Genomic DNA, 18,727 nt, shown 5'->3' with positions numbered 1-18,727 from the left:
GTTTACATGAGGTAAAGTATAATCGCAATATTGCCAAAATACCATTATAATCGCATAATGAGGGTTCATATAAACTTGGCATACAGTAGCTGTTGATTTCAGTAAATATGACCTCCTAATGCTGCAAATTCAACAAGTGACCATTTACAGTTCTTTACAACATATACAATGTTTTGAAACTCTGTTGTGCATAATAATTTGGAACAGTGCATTTTGATTTGTTTATTTTTGAAATTATCATTGGGAGGTTTTCTCCAATAAAATTTGAATTATACCCTAACAGTTGATGACTTGAAAATTATACAGACTGTCATTTGCATCCACTAATTAGGAAAATCAGAGAAAGATATAATTTGCATAATCATTTGGAACGCATTGTATTTGCCGAATTGCCCACATCCTTCACACAGATCTCCGTGTATCAATATGTGTAAACTGAGAGTAGAATCTTTGCCTTCAGAGGCTAGCGACAGCATTTTTCCTCTACAGTTTAGCTTAAGTCTTCATGCTTTTAACTCTTTTCCCACCATTGACGAGTTAAGAGAAAACGCTTCCCTGCAAATGACGAGTATTTCTGGATTTCCGCAATACTGCTATTATCCATCAGGTGGCCCTTTTCCGCAAATTATAAAACATGGAAGTATCGCCCTAGGGCAAACAGCTGGCTTGATTTTTTCCACAAACCAGTTCAGATAGGAGTTTTACTTAAACATGAGCTCAGGGGCAGAAAGAAATTTGATTGGTTCACAAAAATGACCAATGAAAGTCCTCAACCGGAGCCTTCAAGGCTGCTTCTGCAGTGAAGCAGTTCGAGCTCACCGTTGGTCAGGTGAGTAGCGCAGATGGTAAGATAGGAATGTGACTGGTTTTGAATTCAGCTCGAAATGTTTTGAGCGTTTAAGTTACATGTTTCCACGTTTTCACGTGTCCGTGGCACGACTTTCTTTTTCGTGCCAGTTTCACGTATTGGTTACTAATTTTTTTTCCTTTTTTCAAACCATAATCGCTTGGGATTGGGGTTAGATTTGTGTGTTTTTTAATTTTAAACTGTTTTCGCACGAGGATGAAGTTGGGTTTGGGTTAGAATGGCATTGGTTTATACGTTTATTTGTCAGAAACTTAAACTGTTTTCACTTGATGTTGGGGTTAGAGTTGGGTTTGGGTTAGGATGTCATTTTATGTAACAGAAAGTTGTTCTAACCCCAATCCCAAGCAACAATGGCAAGAAAATAGAAAAAACAATTGAGTAACCATCATGTGAAATAGGCACGAAAAAGAAAGTCGTCACAGACGCCTGAAAACGTGGAAACATGTAACTTAAACACTCAAAACATTTCGAGCTGAATTCAAAACCAGTCACATTCCTATCTAACCATCTGCGCTACTCACCTGACCAACGGCGAGCTCGAACTGCTTCACTGCAGAGGCTGCCTTGCGGTTGGGGACTTTCATTGGTCATTTTTGTGAGCCGGTCGGGTTTCTTTCTGCCCCTGAGCTCATGTTTGAGTGGGGCTCCTGTCTGGGCTGGTTTGGGGGAAAAAATCACGCAAACAGCTGTATGTCCGTGTAAGTTTTGAAGATCGAAGATTTACAATCCTCTGCATTGTACCACACACTCTCTGATGTCTCTCTTATCAGTACAATTGCAGCCATTTCAAGAGCAAAATGATTTAAGACATGCTTTTATTCGGCCTTAAATAATGGCGCAAATACCAACATCATCACACATGCAAACCATAGTAAATCACGTTGCTTGAATTATTTAAATATTCTCCTCCCATAAATGTTGCATCTGAAACTATGCAATAAGGTCAGTCGCAAAAATAACTAGACCACACCTTTTCAGTGCTAATTATCCACTGCACATCTATAATAAATCCAAACAGTCATTATTTACAGTTTTTTTTATTCGCTTTGGTACTATTTTCACAAGTATGTGGTAAAACCTCACAACTGTTAGTACAAAACTCACAGCAGATCATCAAAAAGTCAGTTTTTTCAAACATGTAATCACATTTTCAATTGACTTAGTACAACACACAAAATTATACATTCACTTTTTCACCACACTTAATCATTGTGTCATCAAAGAAATACTTTTCATTTGAAGTAATTGTCTTTCACAATGCAATGCTCACAATACTTTTGATATGCTTCTCATCTCATTTGCGTAAATACATTTGACCAGCACTAAATTCAACTGATCTTAATGGTTAATCACTGAACCATTTGGTAAACCTATATATTTTCATTTCAGCAATATACAGTATATGGATTTTGAGAACTACAGAAATAAAATGTGTGTTTGTACAAACATATAAATTATGTGTAACCACACATGATAAAATACTCTTTATTGCTAATTGATTTTACATAGTGGTAACCACAGCTGGTCATTACAGTAGATATACTGTAAAAGTGGGGGTGTAAACACTGGCAATTTCTTTCAACATGGAGCAGGACAGACAGCAAGAAGATCTTGTGGACAAGGGATCCATCAGAGAGGTGGGCATGGGCACCCACAGAGACCTCAAAGAGGTGGACAAAAATCTACGGCCAAATGCTCAAGACAGGCTTGATCCAAATTACAGTAATGTTATGTGTGCACTAAATGTTATGTTCTCATTCAGTTACATTACAGAAAGTATAGCTATGTTACAATTATACACTGTAAAATGTAATAAGTTGAGTTTACTTAAAAAAGTGAGGAAACTGATTGCCTCATAATTTTAAGTAAGTTAGTGTATTGCTTTTAAGTTGGCAAAACTTTATATTATTTGTAGCCTAAACTTATTCATCAAGTAAGGTAGAGTATTGATTTTAAGTTGTCAAAACTTAACAGTACAAGTAGACTAAACTTATTAATCAAGTAAAGTTAAGTACTCTTCACTTAAAATCATTAGTTGAGATAACTTCTTTTTATTGTTCACTTTACTTGTAAATATAAGGAAACTGATTGCCTTACATTTGTAAGTAAGCTGAACTAACAAAAATGAGTAAAGCCAAAAAGCAACAAAATGAGGTTAAAACATTTATTTTAAACATGTTAACCGTGTACAAAGTAAAACATTTTTGTGGCACACACGGCACACACACACACACACACACACACACACACACACACACACACACACACACACACACACACACACACACACACACACACACACACACACACACACACAAGAAAGGGGTTTGTGTTCAGTCACCCATCAATCTGGATACCCAAAATGCAACAATAGACCTAAGACAGTCTTGTTTCTGTTATTACAAACACAATGAACACACCTTGACAAACAAATTCAAAACTAGTTTTTTTTTAGTGACTGCAGTTTTGGTTTTGTATCCAGGTTGGCATGTGACTGATAAAAAAATCACAAATTGCATCAACAGACCTACAGTAACAATCTTGTTTCTGCCATCAGAAACACGCAAAATACATCTTAACTAAAACATCAAAGTTTTGCAGCAATTAAAGTTGAGTTTTTCTGGAACTTGTATCCAGGTTGACGAAAAATAAAAACCCCAAAATGCAACAGATCTACAGTAACACGGACTTGTTTCACACAAAACACACTACTTCACATTAGTATGTTTTGTAGTGATGGCAGTTTTGACTTTAGTGATTTGTGCCCCAGGGAAAGAAAAATAAGCTGTGAAGGGGTACTCCATATTTAAAACAACGATCAGTCCAAAAACTAAACACATGGCATGTGATACTTTCTCAAGTCCATCCATGGCTGTGACACCCTACCAAATAATTGCTGTAAACCATGTGGAGAAATGTTTGTCCTCCGGCACCAGACTGAGAATTCCTATTGATAGTTGAGGTGGGTCACCATCACAGTCCTAATAAGATAGAAACGCAATATTAATATACATTCTCATAATACAAATGCAAAGTGGATGTGTCATTTAAAAATTTAAACTGTTCAAGGTGATGTTACTAGTTTTTGAAGTGACACTTAAATTTGTAACAGTGCTTCAGTTGGAATTGGCAATAATAATTTGGACCTTTCAGCAGAAGCTTCTTTCCTGGTGGTGCAAAAACATCCTTGGAACATATTTAATTAATAATATCTTGTTAGAAAACTCTTCTATAAGTAAGGTATATTGTATAGGCAGCAGGTTGTTTTGCAGAAATAATCCCCAACAGTGTGATCAGGACTCTGTGTCAAGCAGAGGGTCTTGTATCAAACTGAAGGGGCTTATTTCATGATAACAACCTGCTGTCTGTGCATTATCCCACTTGTTATGTGGCTATTTTACTCATAAGGTAAGCAACATTAAATATTTATTTGAACTATTTTATTAGCTTATTTTTAACAAATACAGAAAAACCCGTTTATTTTCAGTTTTAAGACAAGACGTTCAAATGTCACAAACACAATATTTGGTTTAATCATTTGTAACTATAACATCATATGTTATTAAAAGACATTTGATTTAATTTTGTGTATTATTAAACTGTACCTGTCAAAATTATTTCCAGCATACGGGTTACAGCGGGTTTAAGCGGTTCTAATCTGTTTTGAATACATCTGAATGTAGTCGAAAGTGGACAGCTCAAAACGGTTTACACACTGTTAACACCTCTATTAAGCTTTGTTCACTCATAATGCGATAAACTAAAACCTCTAGTGTCATGTTGATGTATTTCGCTACTGTCAGGTATACATCTCAGCATGGGCGAGGCTAGCCCCTTTTTAGGGGTGCTTCAGCACCCCTAAAAAGGAGCTCAGCACCCCTAAAACTTGGGGCAAGAAATTTAATTATTCTAAAATGTTCGTTCGTCTTTGACCAGGTTAAATAATGTCCAAAACATACTCCGTAGTTTGTGGTTTAAAATATATAATAAGGTAGAAAATGAAAACCTCCCCGCTTAGCAAATGGTGTCATCCTCTTCTACTTCTCTGTACCTGCATCGCTTAGCCCGTCCGTCATTCAGCGTGAAACACACGCAGAGTGAGAATGATAGTGTTGTGATGCAACTTTTTTGTTCAAATCTTACAAAATGTTTACGTTATGTTTATAATGAGCGAGTACATCACGAATCAATCTTTCAATTCGTGTTTTTGTCTTATAATGAATCACCATGGTACACGTATAATAAGTGTTTATTTTCGGATTATTTAAGTCCGGCGGGTACCCGCGCGCTGCGGAGTAGCACAGTACCTGGGTGACTCGTCCATAGACTTAAACGGAGAGAAGTAGCGCCGGTTACAATGTTCTTCCGCAAGACGCATGCAGTGGGTAGTTGCATACGTGTGTCTCCGTTGTTAAAGTTTATTGTATGATTTATCGTTAATTTGAGACTTATTTTAACAATCGGGAGTCATGTAAACATGACATCACGGGCGTCTTTTCTGGTCAGTCGTCATGAAAACATGGCGTTTGGAACAGAGTGAAAACAAACTACATATCACTGTATACCACCAGTAGGCTACCGGTAAGTTATGTGTGAAATCACTAACTGTCTGACTATCAAACTAGACAATAAATATTTTTTTAGTTTGTCACATGTAGACTAATATGAAGGTGACAACGTCTTTAACCCTTAGTGCAGGAGTCACAAGTGTTTTGTTTTAGACATATAGTAAAGGTTATGGTTCAATTAAAGGACTGTTAAAATAAAAGCTGCAAATTAACAAACTATTAATAAACCTACCATATGTTGTAGGCATAAAAGTTATAAATTAGGAGATTTGTCATTTTGACAAAGGCAAACGATACACTGTATATTCACATAAAGCCATACCCACACTGCTGGTGTAGCCCACCTTTTGTCCTGAGACTTTAATATGGCATTAATGGCAAAAATGTGCTAGCTCACCATTAATTAGAAATAAAAAGGTTGGCAAAAAATGCATCTGAAAACTCACCAGATTGATGCTTTAAAATATGTAATTTTAAAAAAATTCTAAGGGGGAGCATGCTCCCGGACCCTAGGGGTAATATTCTTCTCATCTTTTTCACCCCTGACCCATTTTCATGCCTGAAAGGTCTCCAAAAAATCTTTATTTTGGAGTTAGTTGAACCAATGTTAAAATGAAAGCTATTTTACAATATACATATTATTGGTTTCTGTAGGAAAAAAAGAGCGGGTGGTGGCAGCGGAGCTCATTGGGTGCTCAGCACCCCTAAAGCTCTAACCCTAGAATCGCCTCTGCATCTCAGACTGATCTTTGAATATTTGATGTTTTGCTTTCTTTATAATTTTTGAATTGGTTATGTAATTGGCATAAAACTTTTACCTGGCAAATAAATTATGTTTTCATTTATTCACAGCATTTATTAGAAGTTATTGATTCTCTTAATTGACGGAATAACTCAATGGCGGGGAAAGAGTTCAAAACTACAATCCAAATTTCTCGCTAGAAATGCAACCAAAAGTGAAAATATTACTTTATTTACACTAAATGTGTGCTCAGTTGCTTTCTTGCCCACCATTTTATTTTATCAAACTCAACCAGGCTCGACCAATCCTGAGCATGCTCACGCATAGAATTGTGGGACAAAAGGATGTGCCTTGGTGCCTTTAATTATCTTCTATTTACACATTATTTCTTTAATAATGCTAATTAAATGCTAACACAAAAATTAGGACATCTCATATTGATTAAACGAGAAGAATACTAACCATGTTTGTTTTCAGGAAGTCTGTAGTGTCTTCCGCAAGAAGGATAGCAAGACCAGGGAGAACTACCGTCCACCGAGCAGTGACATCAGTGATGTTCTTCTGACAAATAATACATAAAACATTGAGATCAACAGTCAGAACAGATTACTTAAAAGTTAGTAAATGGACTTAAACTATTTAAAACAAACAAATACGAGAGCTTTTAAACTTTTCTTTCATTCAAAATCTTCAAAAACAATGTTTAGCAAGGGATGAGAACAATTCTTGCTTGAGGTTTTTGCTTGCGACTTGGTTGTACTCCACAGTAACGTTACTATATGAAAGAAGGATAACAAAAGAAACATCATATCAAGATTTAAAAAGTTTTGACATTCCCTAAATAAAATGTGTGTTAATTACCTGACTTTCCATGAAGGGTATGCGCTCTCTTCAAAGAAACAAGCTCCTGCTAAATAATAATAATATACAATTAACATAGTATTGATTGATAGATACTAAAAAGCAATTGTAAAAACAATATTTTTAGCATTCACTCTATAAACTTAAAACTTTTAATACAGCACATCTCTTATTTAACATAACTTGGCATTTTAAGGTATACAATTATTAATGTTTTTTTCTCCAGAGGTGGGTAGAAACATGCTTACTGCATTACATTGACTTGAGTAACAATTTTGAAAGCAAGGTTCTATTTTACCTTTTATAAGCAGTTCTAAGCATTTTCATGTAGTTTATTATTATAAACCACACCAACACGAATTATAAACTCACTACTTAAGCAGTTTTTCCATTGCATACTTTTACTTTTACTCAAGCAGTTATTACTATAAGGCTTAACTTTAACTACCTTTTAATATAATTACATTTTTACTCAATCTACCTCTGCATATTAGTTACTTATGTCTGTTGAACGAAAATGTTTATCTTTAAACATACATGATTAGCAGTTGTTGGATTGCTAATTGTGATCAAATAGCATGCATCAGTTTTATTATTACCGACAAAATATTACTGTTTACAAACTGTGATTGTAATATTGCGATAAAAACGTAGCAATTAAAAAATAAAAATGATATATAAGCACAAACTTACCTCCCCATGCTCTTATCCGACCATGTGCTGTTGTCGTCTTCTTCAGTTAACCACTCAGTTAAGCCACCACTTACTCCTTGGGATCATTACTGCCACCTACTGTGCAGTCATCCTTTTTGAAAATACTTGAAATTTTAAGTTGAGCTAAATTAATCTTTTAAGTTTAATCAAGTTGACTTGAGTTTGCATAGAAAAAAGTTGGGATTACTTAGTTAAACTAAGTAAGGTTAACAAACTTAATTAAATGAGTTAAGTTTACTTAATCTTTTTAGTAAGCTCAGCTATTACATTTTACAGTGTATCTGAAAAATAAAAACTACTGTAATTTGCTCAAATGATTGTAGAGGATGTCTTCATTGATCCTTCACTTGATTACACATAGGATGGATATTTTGGAAATGATAGATTATATAAGTAACGTAAGTGTATTGCCTAATGTGAAACTGTGTAATATGTATTTTTTAGTACTGTATTAATGTCAGGACTTTTAAGTCTGATTTGAAACATGTATCTTGCAATGTTTGCTGTTGGATGAACTGATTGTTAAAATTACTAAACTGAAAGAAGATCATACTGTTGTGTTTCGGTGATTAAACCAAATGTTCTCATTACATATTACAATAATCTTGTATTTAAAACAATGATAATGTGGACTGAAAACATGTGCAACTCACTGAAAGCATTAAATCAGGTTTTGAAAGAATGACTAGCTGTGTTACAAGTGTGATCAGTTTGGATTTTTGTACTAAGAGTTTTGAAAATGTACACCTTACTTGTGAAAATAGTACCAAAGCGAATAAAAAAAACTGTAATATGGTTGTAGTCAAGACCACCTAAACAAAGACCAAGTCATGACCAAGACCAAGACAGGCCGAGACAGAGACAAGACCAAGACTTTAAAGGGTCGAGACCAAGTCAAGACCAAGACAGGCCGAGACCAAGTCAAGACCAAGTCACTGCATTAAAACACTTATGATAAAATGTGGAATATGATTAGGCACTTCTTGTCTGTGTGTGTGCGTGCGTGTGTGTGTGTGTGTGTGTGTGTGTGTGTGTGTGTGTGTGTGTGTGTGTGTGTGTGTGTGTGTGTGTGTGTGTGTATGCCATCAGAGAAGGTAAATAATATAATCAGAGGCATTGCAGATTATGTGGGAATTTATCTTTGTTTATAAGCAAATAAAATTGAACAAACACTAAAGAGCTGAAATCAACTTAACCATTTATTCTGAACTGTCTTCCCATGGCTTGCCATCCCCTTAACACAATGCAGGTGTTTCTAGTAATAAAATTAGAAAAAATGTCATTGGGAGAAACTTAAACAATGCTTAAACAATGCCAACATCATATGCCTAACCTGAATAAACTGCATAAAATTTGTGATGTGCCATCAGTTGTTGTCTTGACCGGTCTTGAAATCAAATTCAGAGTCCTCTTTGTCTGAGACCGAGACGAGACCGAGTAAAAATGCAGTCGATTCCAGGACGAGACCAAGACCTTTAAAAAGTGGTATTGAGACCAGTCTCGAGAACTACAACACTATTATTTAAAGCCTAAATGTTGGTTTGTGCTGGCGCAAGCTGTTAGTAAATCTGGCTCTGTGTGTCATTTTAACACATTATGTATTATTTTGTGTTAAAAGTGGTGTTTAAAGTAACACAAAATGTGTTGTTTCGATAATAACAGAGATGTATGGATTCTGGGACAACGCGTTTTGTGTGTTGTCCCAAACTAATACTGATGTGTTGTTTTTAACACATCCGTTCTAAGAATGTACTGCATGTGGATGTGCAATCTACTTATCTTTCAACATGAAATAACAATTAAAAGAAATTGATCTGTGATTCATACAGAAGGAGTGCATGTGACCTGAGCATTAAGTTTATTATCATAGAGTGAAGACTGTGAGAAACAGAACCAGAGAAGGTACACAATAGTAATTTTTTTCCTCTTTGGGATGGCACCACAAGCCATCGCTCGAGGCAGAGTGCAGATACCTAGAGGGTACATAGGTCTGTATGAGCCATTAAAGGTAAAGGAGTGCTGACCCAGTGGTGGTTTAAAAGGCCAAAAGCAGGGTTTTGAATTTGATGCAAGCTGCTTTAGGAAGCCATTGTAGCCAGACAAAGAAAGGAGTGACGTGCTCCCTCTTTGGGTCATTGAAGACCACTCTTGCCACAGCATTCTGTATCATCTGTAGGGGTTTGGTTGGGCAGGCTGGGAGTCCGGACAGTAACACTATGCTCAGATAGGAAACGTCTAATTTTCCTCATGTTGTAGAGGATAAATCAACAAGAGCAGGTGGTGCTGGCAACTAGGGCTGCACGATATATCGGAAATGCATTGCCATCACGATAAGTGTGTATGCGATATACATGTGGCATGGAGCTGCGATAACTTTCATTTGTTTTACGTGTCTATCATTTGTGTGTTGCATGCTAAGATTGTCCAAATTACACCAATCAGACCCAGATAGCAAGCACATGTGGGCCACTTCAGGCAAAGATGCGGCGCTGCTGGTCTTCTTATGGCCCGAACCTAAAGTGGCTCACATGTAAAATAGCAAAATTGGGCCAAATATATCAAATCACATGTGGGCCTTTTAAGGCAAAGATGCGGTGCCCATGGCAACATGTCATCTGAATATGAACCAAAAGTGGCCCATTTGCCAAATAGTGATTGTGGCCCAAATATCAAACAACAAATATGGGCCACCTTTGGCAAAAATGCTGCACAACAGACACGGCCTAATCTTGGAATAAACCAAATGTGGCCCTCACATGCTGCAGCAAATGTGGCCCAGCTCTTTACAAACGTGTCTGGGCCAGTTTTGGCAAACATATGGCATGGTAAGCACCGGCTCATGTGGGTTTATGTCCAAAGTGGCCCACATATGTTGCAGCAAATGTGGCCCAGTTCTTTTAAAACATATCCGGCCCGGTAATGGCAAACATGTGGCACAGTAGGCACCAGCTCATGTGGGTGTGAGTCTGAAGTGGCCCATATATGATGCTGTAAATGTGGCCCAGCTGTATAAAGATGCATCAGGGCCAGTCTTGGCAAAGATATGGCACAGTAAGCACCGCCTCATGTGTGTGTGAGTCTGAAGTGATCCATATACCCAGCTAACAGAGAAAAGTTCTAAGAACGTTCCCTGAAAGTTCGCAACGTTCCCAAAAACCTTCTGCCAACATAAAAAGTGTCCAGTTTTCTTGACGTTCTAAGAACATTTCTGTGTTGCTTGAACGTTAGAGCAATGTTACATTTTACCATTTTCAAACGTTATGACAATGTCCTGTTTTAATGTTCACACAATGTTTAAAACAACAACTGTTTTTAAATTGACTTGTTTGCTTGTTATGTAAATGATAGCGAAACATTGCATTTTATAAAACATTATTTTTGAGTGTTCAGTAAAAATATTGCTGTAGAAAACACAATTCACTTATTAGGTTTAGATGTTGATGCTTTGTTTAATTTTAAGTCGACATTATTGTGATTAGTGTTTGTTTTAGTTGGACCCTTGACTTCTTTACCAATTTTTCCTGGTTGCCTTACTTTGTGTGTATAAAACATATTTGTTATGGTAATGTAAAGTTAATAGTGCAATTCTGTGGTGGTTGGTATATAATGGTAAAAATCATCATCTAATTAAAGGGTTTACTCATCAAAAGTTTATTTTCTGTCAATGTTGTATATGAGATCCAGCACTTTCACAGCAGTTTGTCATTAAGGAGTTTTAGAAATTTTGGCAAAAAATAACCCGGTACACTTGGGATGTACTGTACAAACATCAAGATTCACACTATGAATCTCAACCATGGTGACAAAGAAAATTGTAAAAAGTTCATTATTTAGCAATGTCGTAGTGCATGCTGGGAGTCCTGGATGAGATTTGTAATATGTTAATACCCAGCATCCATTGCAGCATGAAGTTTTTCATTTAATTGTCACCATTTTTGAGATTCATACTCTGTTTGTGGCATCACTCTGGCTTGCTCGTGGGCGAGACGTGTCAATCAGGAGTGGACCACACAAGTGCCATCAATCCATGCCAGGTGTGGGCCAGATAATAGTGTTGGGTCTGGGCCGAATCTGGGCCAAAATTTAAATTAACTGTTACCCAGATTTGGGCCAGATCTGCTTTATTTGCTTTGTGTTTGGCTGACATGTGGCGTTTCTATGGTTTGCTTGTGGTAAAGATCTGGAAAAAAAGAGGTGGGCCACACAAGTGCCATCAATCCATGCCAGGTGAGGGCCAGATAATGGTGTTGGGTCTGGGCCGAATCTGGGCCAAAATTTAAATTAACTATTACCCAGATTTGGGCCAGATCTGCATTATTTGCTTTGTGTTTGGCTGACATGTGGCGTTTCTATGGTTTGCTTGTGGTAAAGATCTGGAAAAAAAGAGGTGGACCGCACAAGTGCCATCATTCCATGCCAAAGGTGGGCCAGATGAAGGTGTCAGATGTGAACCAGATCTGGGCCACAGCAATTTTGCTATCTGGGGAAGGTGTTTCCCACACATTTACTTTACTTGAGCGGCTCTCTCAAGTATATTAACAACTGCCCACGTATATCTGGCATCAAATTTTGTCTTTTTGTCTGTGATAATGACATTATGCGTGAGAGCACGTCGTGTCTTTTCGATGAGTTCGCTGTGCGTTCGCATGCTCTCTTTTTCAAGATGAATTGGGTGCAACGCAAAGCAAGCTCAGTGTCACATTTTATCCTTCCATGTTCCTGAAATTGATGTATCCATTAGATGTCTTCATGAAAGGACACTGGTCTATATTTTGAAAGGTCAATCGTGGCCGAGTCAGTACCGGGTTTGTTTAAACCTGAGTCAATCAGAAAACGGCTGTGAAGAGTCAGTCAGCGCTAACGCGCTATAGCACATGTGCAGTCTCAAGCGTGCCTCCGGTTTCTATGGCGATGAAAACTTACTCACGGCCACGCGCTGCACTTTCTTACTACCATTTTTATAATATTATAATTAATAAACCGTCTTTTTATATCTAAAATGTTTGCTACAAAGATGGTAGCAGATAACCAATGTTAATGCCAAGCCCATTGCACTGAACGAGCCATTATAGCTCAAACGGTGAAACTGTCATTATGTAAGCTGGCTCTACATACTTTATATAAAGTATACTTTTGAATCTGAAATAATGACGGATTCTTTATATATTTATATATTTATTTTAAGTTCTTTATATCTGCAAGAGAGCAATAGAAAGAGAGGCACTTTTACTGCTTTTAGACAAACCTATTAACTTTATAATCTTTAGACCTATTTATAGTCCATAGACCTGCATTGTCTATCATTGTCTCTAAAGTTAGTCTTTCTACACCTCTCACAATGTTAATAAATCCCTTTAAAGGGGGTCATCTTCACAAGTATTACAGTTAAGTAACAGTAAAGGGCATTCAGCATTTATTCAAATGATTAAAATAAAAGCAAATAAAAATAAAATTTCTCTAAGAAAGACATTTCGCAAGGCATATCGCCACTGCACCTACTGTACCAACAGAATTATTGCATATTTCCCCATTATCGTCCACTAAGCTGATCATTAAAGACCACTCCCAGGTTTCTGGCTGTCCTGGAAGGCATAATGGTCAAAGAACTTAGTTAAACAGAAAGATTGTGATGAATCTTAAGGTCGGACGATATGACAAGTCATGTCTTTGCAAGGTTCAGCTGGAGATGATGATCCTTCATCCAGAGTTGGATGTCAGATCGTCAGGCTGAGATGTGGGATCATCAGGCTGGAACGGCAAGTGGAGTTGTGTGTCATCAACATAACAGTGTTAGGAAAAGCCATGTTTCCGAATGATAGAACCCAGGGATGTCATGTATATCGAAAAGAGCAGTGGTCCAAGCACTGAGCCTTGAGGTACCCCAGTATTGAGAGGTAGGAGTTTGTAGAGACGTCACCTCTCCAGGATGCCCTAAATCAGTCATTTTTTAAACGTTTCCCAGGGGACCCACTGCTCTGCACATTTTGCTGGGTGTGTCAGTTAAGAGAGACATATGCAGAGCAGTGGGTCCCTTGGGACAAGGTTGAAAACAACTGCCCTAAATGACCTGAGAGGTAAGACTTGAACCATAGTAGCGCCGTACTAGAGACCCAAAGCCTTGAGGGTCGAAAGAAGGATGTGGTGATTGACAGTTTCAAAAGCGGCAGATAGATCCAGTAGGATCAGTAAAGATGATTTGGAGGTTGCCCTTGCCAGCGTTAGGTCTTCAATGACTGAGAGCAGCGCAGTCTCTGTGGAGTGACCGCTTTGGAAACCCGACTGGTTGCTGTTCACGAGGTTATTTGGTGTGAAGAAAGAGTCGAGCTGGTTGAAAACTAGATTTTTTTTATTTTTGGCTATGAAGGGAAGGAGAGGGAACATTGCAGGGTTAATACTACAAGAGCGCTAAAATTTTTTATTGCCAAAATCGTGCAGCCTGCTGTAGACGATGCGGTTTAAAACTCCTGAAGCACCTCTTCATATATGTACTTTAGCAGCAGTTACACAAAAGAGCTACGATGAAACCCCCGTCAAATCTAAGAACAAACTGACAAACGCACAATAACCCACATAGACCCACATAGTTTCACAAAATACCTTCCAGAAAGTTCTTTTCTATAAAAATAAACATACTATATATCAAATAAAAGAACAGAACCTCTGCTTTCAAACTAACAACCAAATAAACAAAAATAACAAAAAAGAAACGCTTCATCTTCAAGAATACCACATTTGAAATAATTGTCATTTTTGTAAATAACTTTTGTTAAGAGATCAGATTCAGAAAGATGATCAAAACATACACAGTGTTTTAACTGTTTTTGAATTGGTTGATGCTTCAGTTGTTTATAAATTGGGTAAGAGCGGAATTATAGATTACTGTTAAAACGTGTCAGGGAAGCGTCATTGGCAGGGAAATGTTTTCTCTTTAAGATACAATTTGTAGAATCCCCAGCTAGAGGGCACACAACCAAAACAGTACCAATGACGTAGATTAAAGACAATGTGAAGCCGCGTGGAATGATGGGATTTGCTGTCTTTTACTCAACCTCTGATGGCCATCAATCAGATGGGAATGAGAAATCATGTAAACGGAGGTAAAGTAATAGTAATGAGGTAATCAAATTTTATAAATGTTGCGTTCGATGAGATAGTTTTATTTCATTATTTTAGGTTTAATGTAATGTTCAAAACTAAATTGTCCACGACACTGTTGTCATGTGGTTTCAGTAAAGGCGTAACGTGGATATTAACGTCATTGACAGGCGACTGCACTGCGATGTGTCACTTTTCAGAATGGCAATTTTCTCATAATTTAGAGATATTGTTAGTAATTAGCTGGACAAAATATATAACACTGGGCTAGTGGTTTTTGGATATTTTACTGCAAATACCTTACAAATTGTACCTTTAATTGACAAGATAACTGGCGGGGAAAGAGATAATGCCAAATTTATTATTCTTTTTATTATATTAAAAAATACTGAAATTGTATTAAAACTAAGTTTTGAAGAATAAAATGATACATGACATAAATGTATCAAGTTATTTTTATAGTACAAAATACCCACGAGCACAAAAATATGCATGTCATGTCATTGATCAACATTGAAGCTTATTGCCTCATTAAGAGCTAGAACAGGTAAAATCAACCAAAACCATTTTGTAATCAAATCCGATTACTAATATGTTCTCATTTTCCTTTATGAACTGAACATGAACCACAGATTTGTGCTCTCCGATTGACTATATTAAGAGTTTACCCAGAAAAAATGACTCAGCATGGCACAGAAGCCCACCTCTGCTTTTACTTCCGTCATATTTTGACTGTTTACTGCTTTCATAATATGAAGGTTGCGAATACACTGGAATTTGGGGTCATGGGTGAATAAAAAAAACAAACAAAAAACATCATCATCATCATCATGATGACCTTAAAAGGTATATTTCTGTCAAAATGTATCCATCCCATTTAGAAAGCATGTCAAAGGAAACTCTATAATTATTACCACAGCTATTGGTAAGGAAAATATGTAAAATACCTTACAATGCTATTTATAAAACGTCAAACAATACGTTTAATAGCCAAACAATATTAATTTTATCTCAACACAATCAAATGGCAAATCATATACGAGGTGGCTAATTCGTATGAACTTACACGACCAACTTCTCACGTTTTGTAAACAGATATCAGCCCAGTGAGCCCACTAGTTAAAATTCTATCTGTAACAATATTGAGCTTTATTTTCAAATTCAAGTCATGGTTCGCTTTGAGGGATTTTAGTTGTTCATCACTAACTGGTCAAAACTGTTTCGTTGATTACCTTTCTATCCCACAGGTTATTTACCTGAGGCAGCTTGAACTACTTAATTAGTTTCTAAACACAAAGCAGAAACTACTGTAGTCTCTTACTAAAAATAGACATTACCATGGTAACAGTTCCACCAAATCAATCAACTATAACAGTTACGATGAAAAGTTCACCAGAGTCTCAAAGCAGAAAACACAATTTCTCTTTGAAAGATCACATACTTAGCCTATTGGTTTATTATGATTTACTTTATATCATTAACAATGCCTGTAACTATGGTTACCATGGTCTTTTTAATAAGAGAAAATATCCGTTTCTGAATTCGTCAGTTATATGTTTAATATTTTCGATGAACCAGTACACACACCTACACACAACAAATATGCGTAAGTTACCTTGCTTATCATTCACTTTCCGTCCCACCTTCGCTCTCCCGCGTCATCTGTCCTTCCCGTGACTGTTTTCATCTCAGCCCACTGCCAGTGCCAGTCTCAGTGTGTCGTTTCCTTTCGCAGAGACTTTCTCCGCTTTACATCTCCAAAACCCCAGCGTTTCTTTGCAACGCTGTGCAGAGTAGGGCTGTTCGATTCCGGATTTTTTGGAATCGATTCCGATTCCGATTCCTGTTTCTGGAATCGAAAGAATCGATTCCAAGAATCGATTCCTCACTGCTATTTTCGATTCTTTTTCTATACGAACAGTGTCTAACATTGGCCCGTCTTACCGTGCCACACAACGAGAAACACTCTATACCGGGCGTGTCAAAGCGACTGTTGCAAATCCATTTGTCCTTCCTATTAGATGTATTAATTGCGAGTCATAAATAGAACGAGACATTTGCTTAGGGGATTTGTCACGTCGTGCTTCCTGCGTCAGTTAGACAGTGTAAAGACTATGTTCACCATATACATATATGCGGTAGATTTTATTTACATGCATTCCTACACACACACACAATGTTTGTGGATAGATTTTTAATTTATTTGTGGCAGCCTACATATATTTCATCCAATATCATAAAATAGCAAAAATTCCTAAAAGCATTTAAACCTAAAAACAGTTCAGGAACAGACTCATTACACATACAAACTTTTATGCCCTTACACACAGAACACTTCACTTTTTGAAAGTATGCTCATTTTCCAGCTCCCATGGAGTTAAACATTTGATTTTTACGGTTTTGGCGGTGCCACTTTTGTCATAGTTTAGCATAACCCATTTAATCTGATTAGACCATTAGAATCGTGCCAAAAAATAACCAAAGAGTTTTGATATTTTTCCTATTTAAAACCTGACTCTTCTAAAACAGTCAAGTGTTAAATAGGAAAAATATTGAGCAACTTTCTTCACTCTTGAGCATGATGCTAATGGTCTAATCTGATTCAATGGATTATGCTAAGCTATGATAAAAGTGGTACCGCCAGACCCGAAGATCAACTGAATGCATTCCAAAACAGTAAAAATGAAATGTTTAACACTATGGGAGCTGTAAAATGAGCATATTTTCAAAAAAGTAGCGTGTCCTTTTAATAAATAAAACTTTTTTTAGGCCTTTACACATGGAACCTTTTAGGCCATACACAAAATCTTTTTAGGCCTTTACACATGGAACCTTTTAGGCCTTTACACACGGAACCTTTTAGGCCTTAACACATAAAATCTTTTTTAGGCCTTTACACATGGAACCTTTTAGGCCATACACAAAATCTTTTTAGGCCTTTTTAGGTGTAAAATAAAAAAAATTGTTTATTGGCATTTTTTTGTCACATGAAAGGGACAGGGTAACATCTTTGTAAAAAGAATTTTAAAGAATAGATAGCATACAAATTACTAAATAAATTATTAAATGACTTTATTAAATCAATTTTCAATAATATGGTCATACGTTTTTCTTGTCATTTGTTTAAGAATAATAATCAAAACGTCTGCTTTACAAAAACAAGTTCCACAAGTACAGCTTTTTTATATTATATATATTTTAAATAACATCGTTATATTCAATCTAACCTTTTTTATTACGTGTTGAATTTGAAAAGCTCTTCATATTAATCGTGCATCTTACGCAGATTGCGCTCGTATAATGGAGAATACATGAATGCGTCAGACTTTACGTATCACCTCTGATTAAAAAGGTGCGATCTAATCTTGTTTACATGAAGTAAACCTGCTCCCGAGCATCTTACGGACCGGTTGCTATGACAGCAACTTGAGGATGAGCTTCGAAGAACCAAATAATCCAAGATCAAGCCAAATCACCATTAAAATCCAGCTAACGGAGTAATCCACGTACGAAGAACGGAACCATGGCCGCGATTTGTATTAAAAATCAATCTTAAAGAGGAGTCGATTCTCCTTAATGGAAGCGATTCCCCTTATGGAATCGATTCCAACCTTTGGTATCGACTCACGCTGCTCAATGCCTCGGAATCGAAGAATCGATTCTTTTTGGAATCGATTCCCAGCCCTAGTGCAGAGGTCCAGTCGAAATCAAAACAAAACGGCGCGCTTTCACTGCAGCACTGCTGCAATGTAAAAAACGATGTAATCGGTTCAAACTGAATCCAGTCGGCACCGCACAACCTCTGCCTTGACCAACTGCTTTATTATTCATAACTCGGGGAGGGACTCGTCCGAGCCGCTCGTTATTATGCAAGAGGGG

At 36.9% G+C, this 18,727-nt stretch overlaps 1 protein-coding gene and 2 long non-coding RNA genes across 6 annotated transcripts in view; all 3 read right to left on the bottom strand.

Moving 5' to 3' along the window:
• tanc2b (tetratricopeptide repeat, ankyrin repeat and coiled-coil containing 2b) overlaps positions 1-16,636 on the bottom strand; it is a 192,295-nt gene extending 175,659 nt beyond the window's left edge. For all 4 annotated transcript variants that reach the window (XM_055176925.2, XM_073866557.1, XM_073866558.1 and 1 more), the window contains exon 1: positions 16,464-16,636. The gene's annotated coding sequence lies outside the window, so the exon portion shown is untranslated. The remainder of the gene's footprint in view (positions 1-16,463) is intronic.
• On the bottom strand, positions 3,096-6,743 carry LOC129420774 (uncharacterized). The gene is made up of 2 exons (XR_012369179.1): positions 6,641-6,743; positions 3,096-3,849 (listed from the first exon to the last, which is right to left on the bottom strand). It is a non-coding gene; the product is annotated as an uncharacterized lncRNA (long non-coding RNA).
• LOC129450511 (uncharacterized) lies at positions 6,840-8,028 on the bottom strand. Its single transcript, XR_012369095.1, has 3 exons — positions 7,733-8,028; positions 7,040-7,088; positions 6,840-6,953 (listed from the first exon to the last, which is right to left on the bottom strand). It is a non-coding gene; the product is annotated as an uncharacterized lncRNA (long non-coding RNA).
• Positions 16,637-18,727: the final 2,091 nt, after the last annotated feature.

This window comes from Misgurnus anguillicaudatus, chromosome 4 (assembly GCF_027580225.2).
Source record: "Misgurnus anguillicaudatus chromosome 4, ASM2758022v2, whole genome shotgun sequence".
Classification (NCBI taxonomy): domain Eukaryota; kingdom Metazoa; phylum Chordata; class Actinopteri; order Cypriniformes; family Cobitidae; genus Misgurnus; species Misgurnus anguillicaudatus.
Note: the sequence above shows the minus strand (reverse complement) of the source record. Positions and strands in the feature narration are given on the sequence as shown.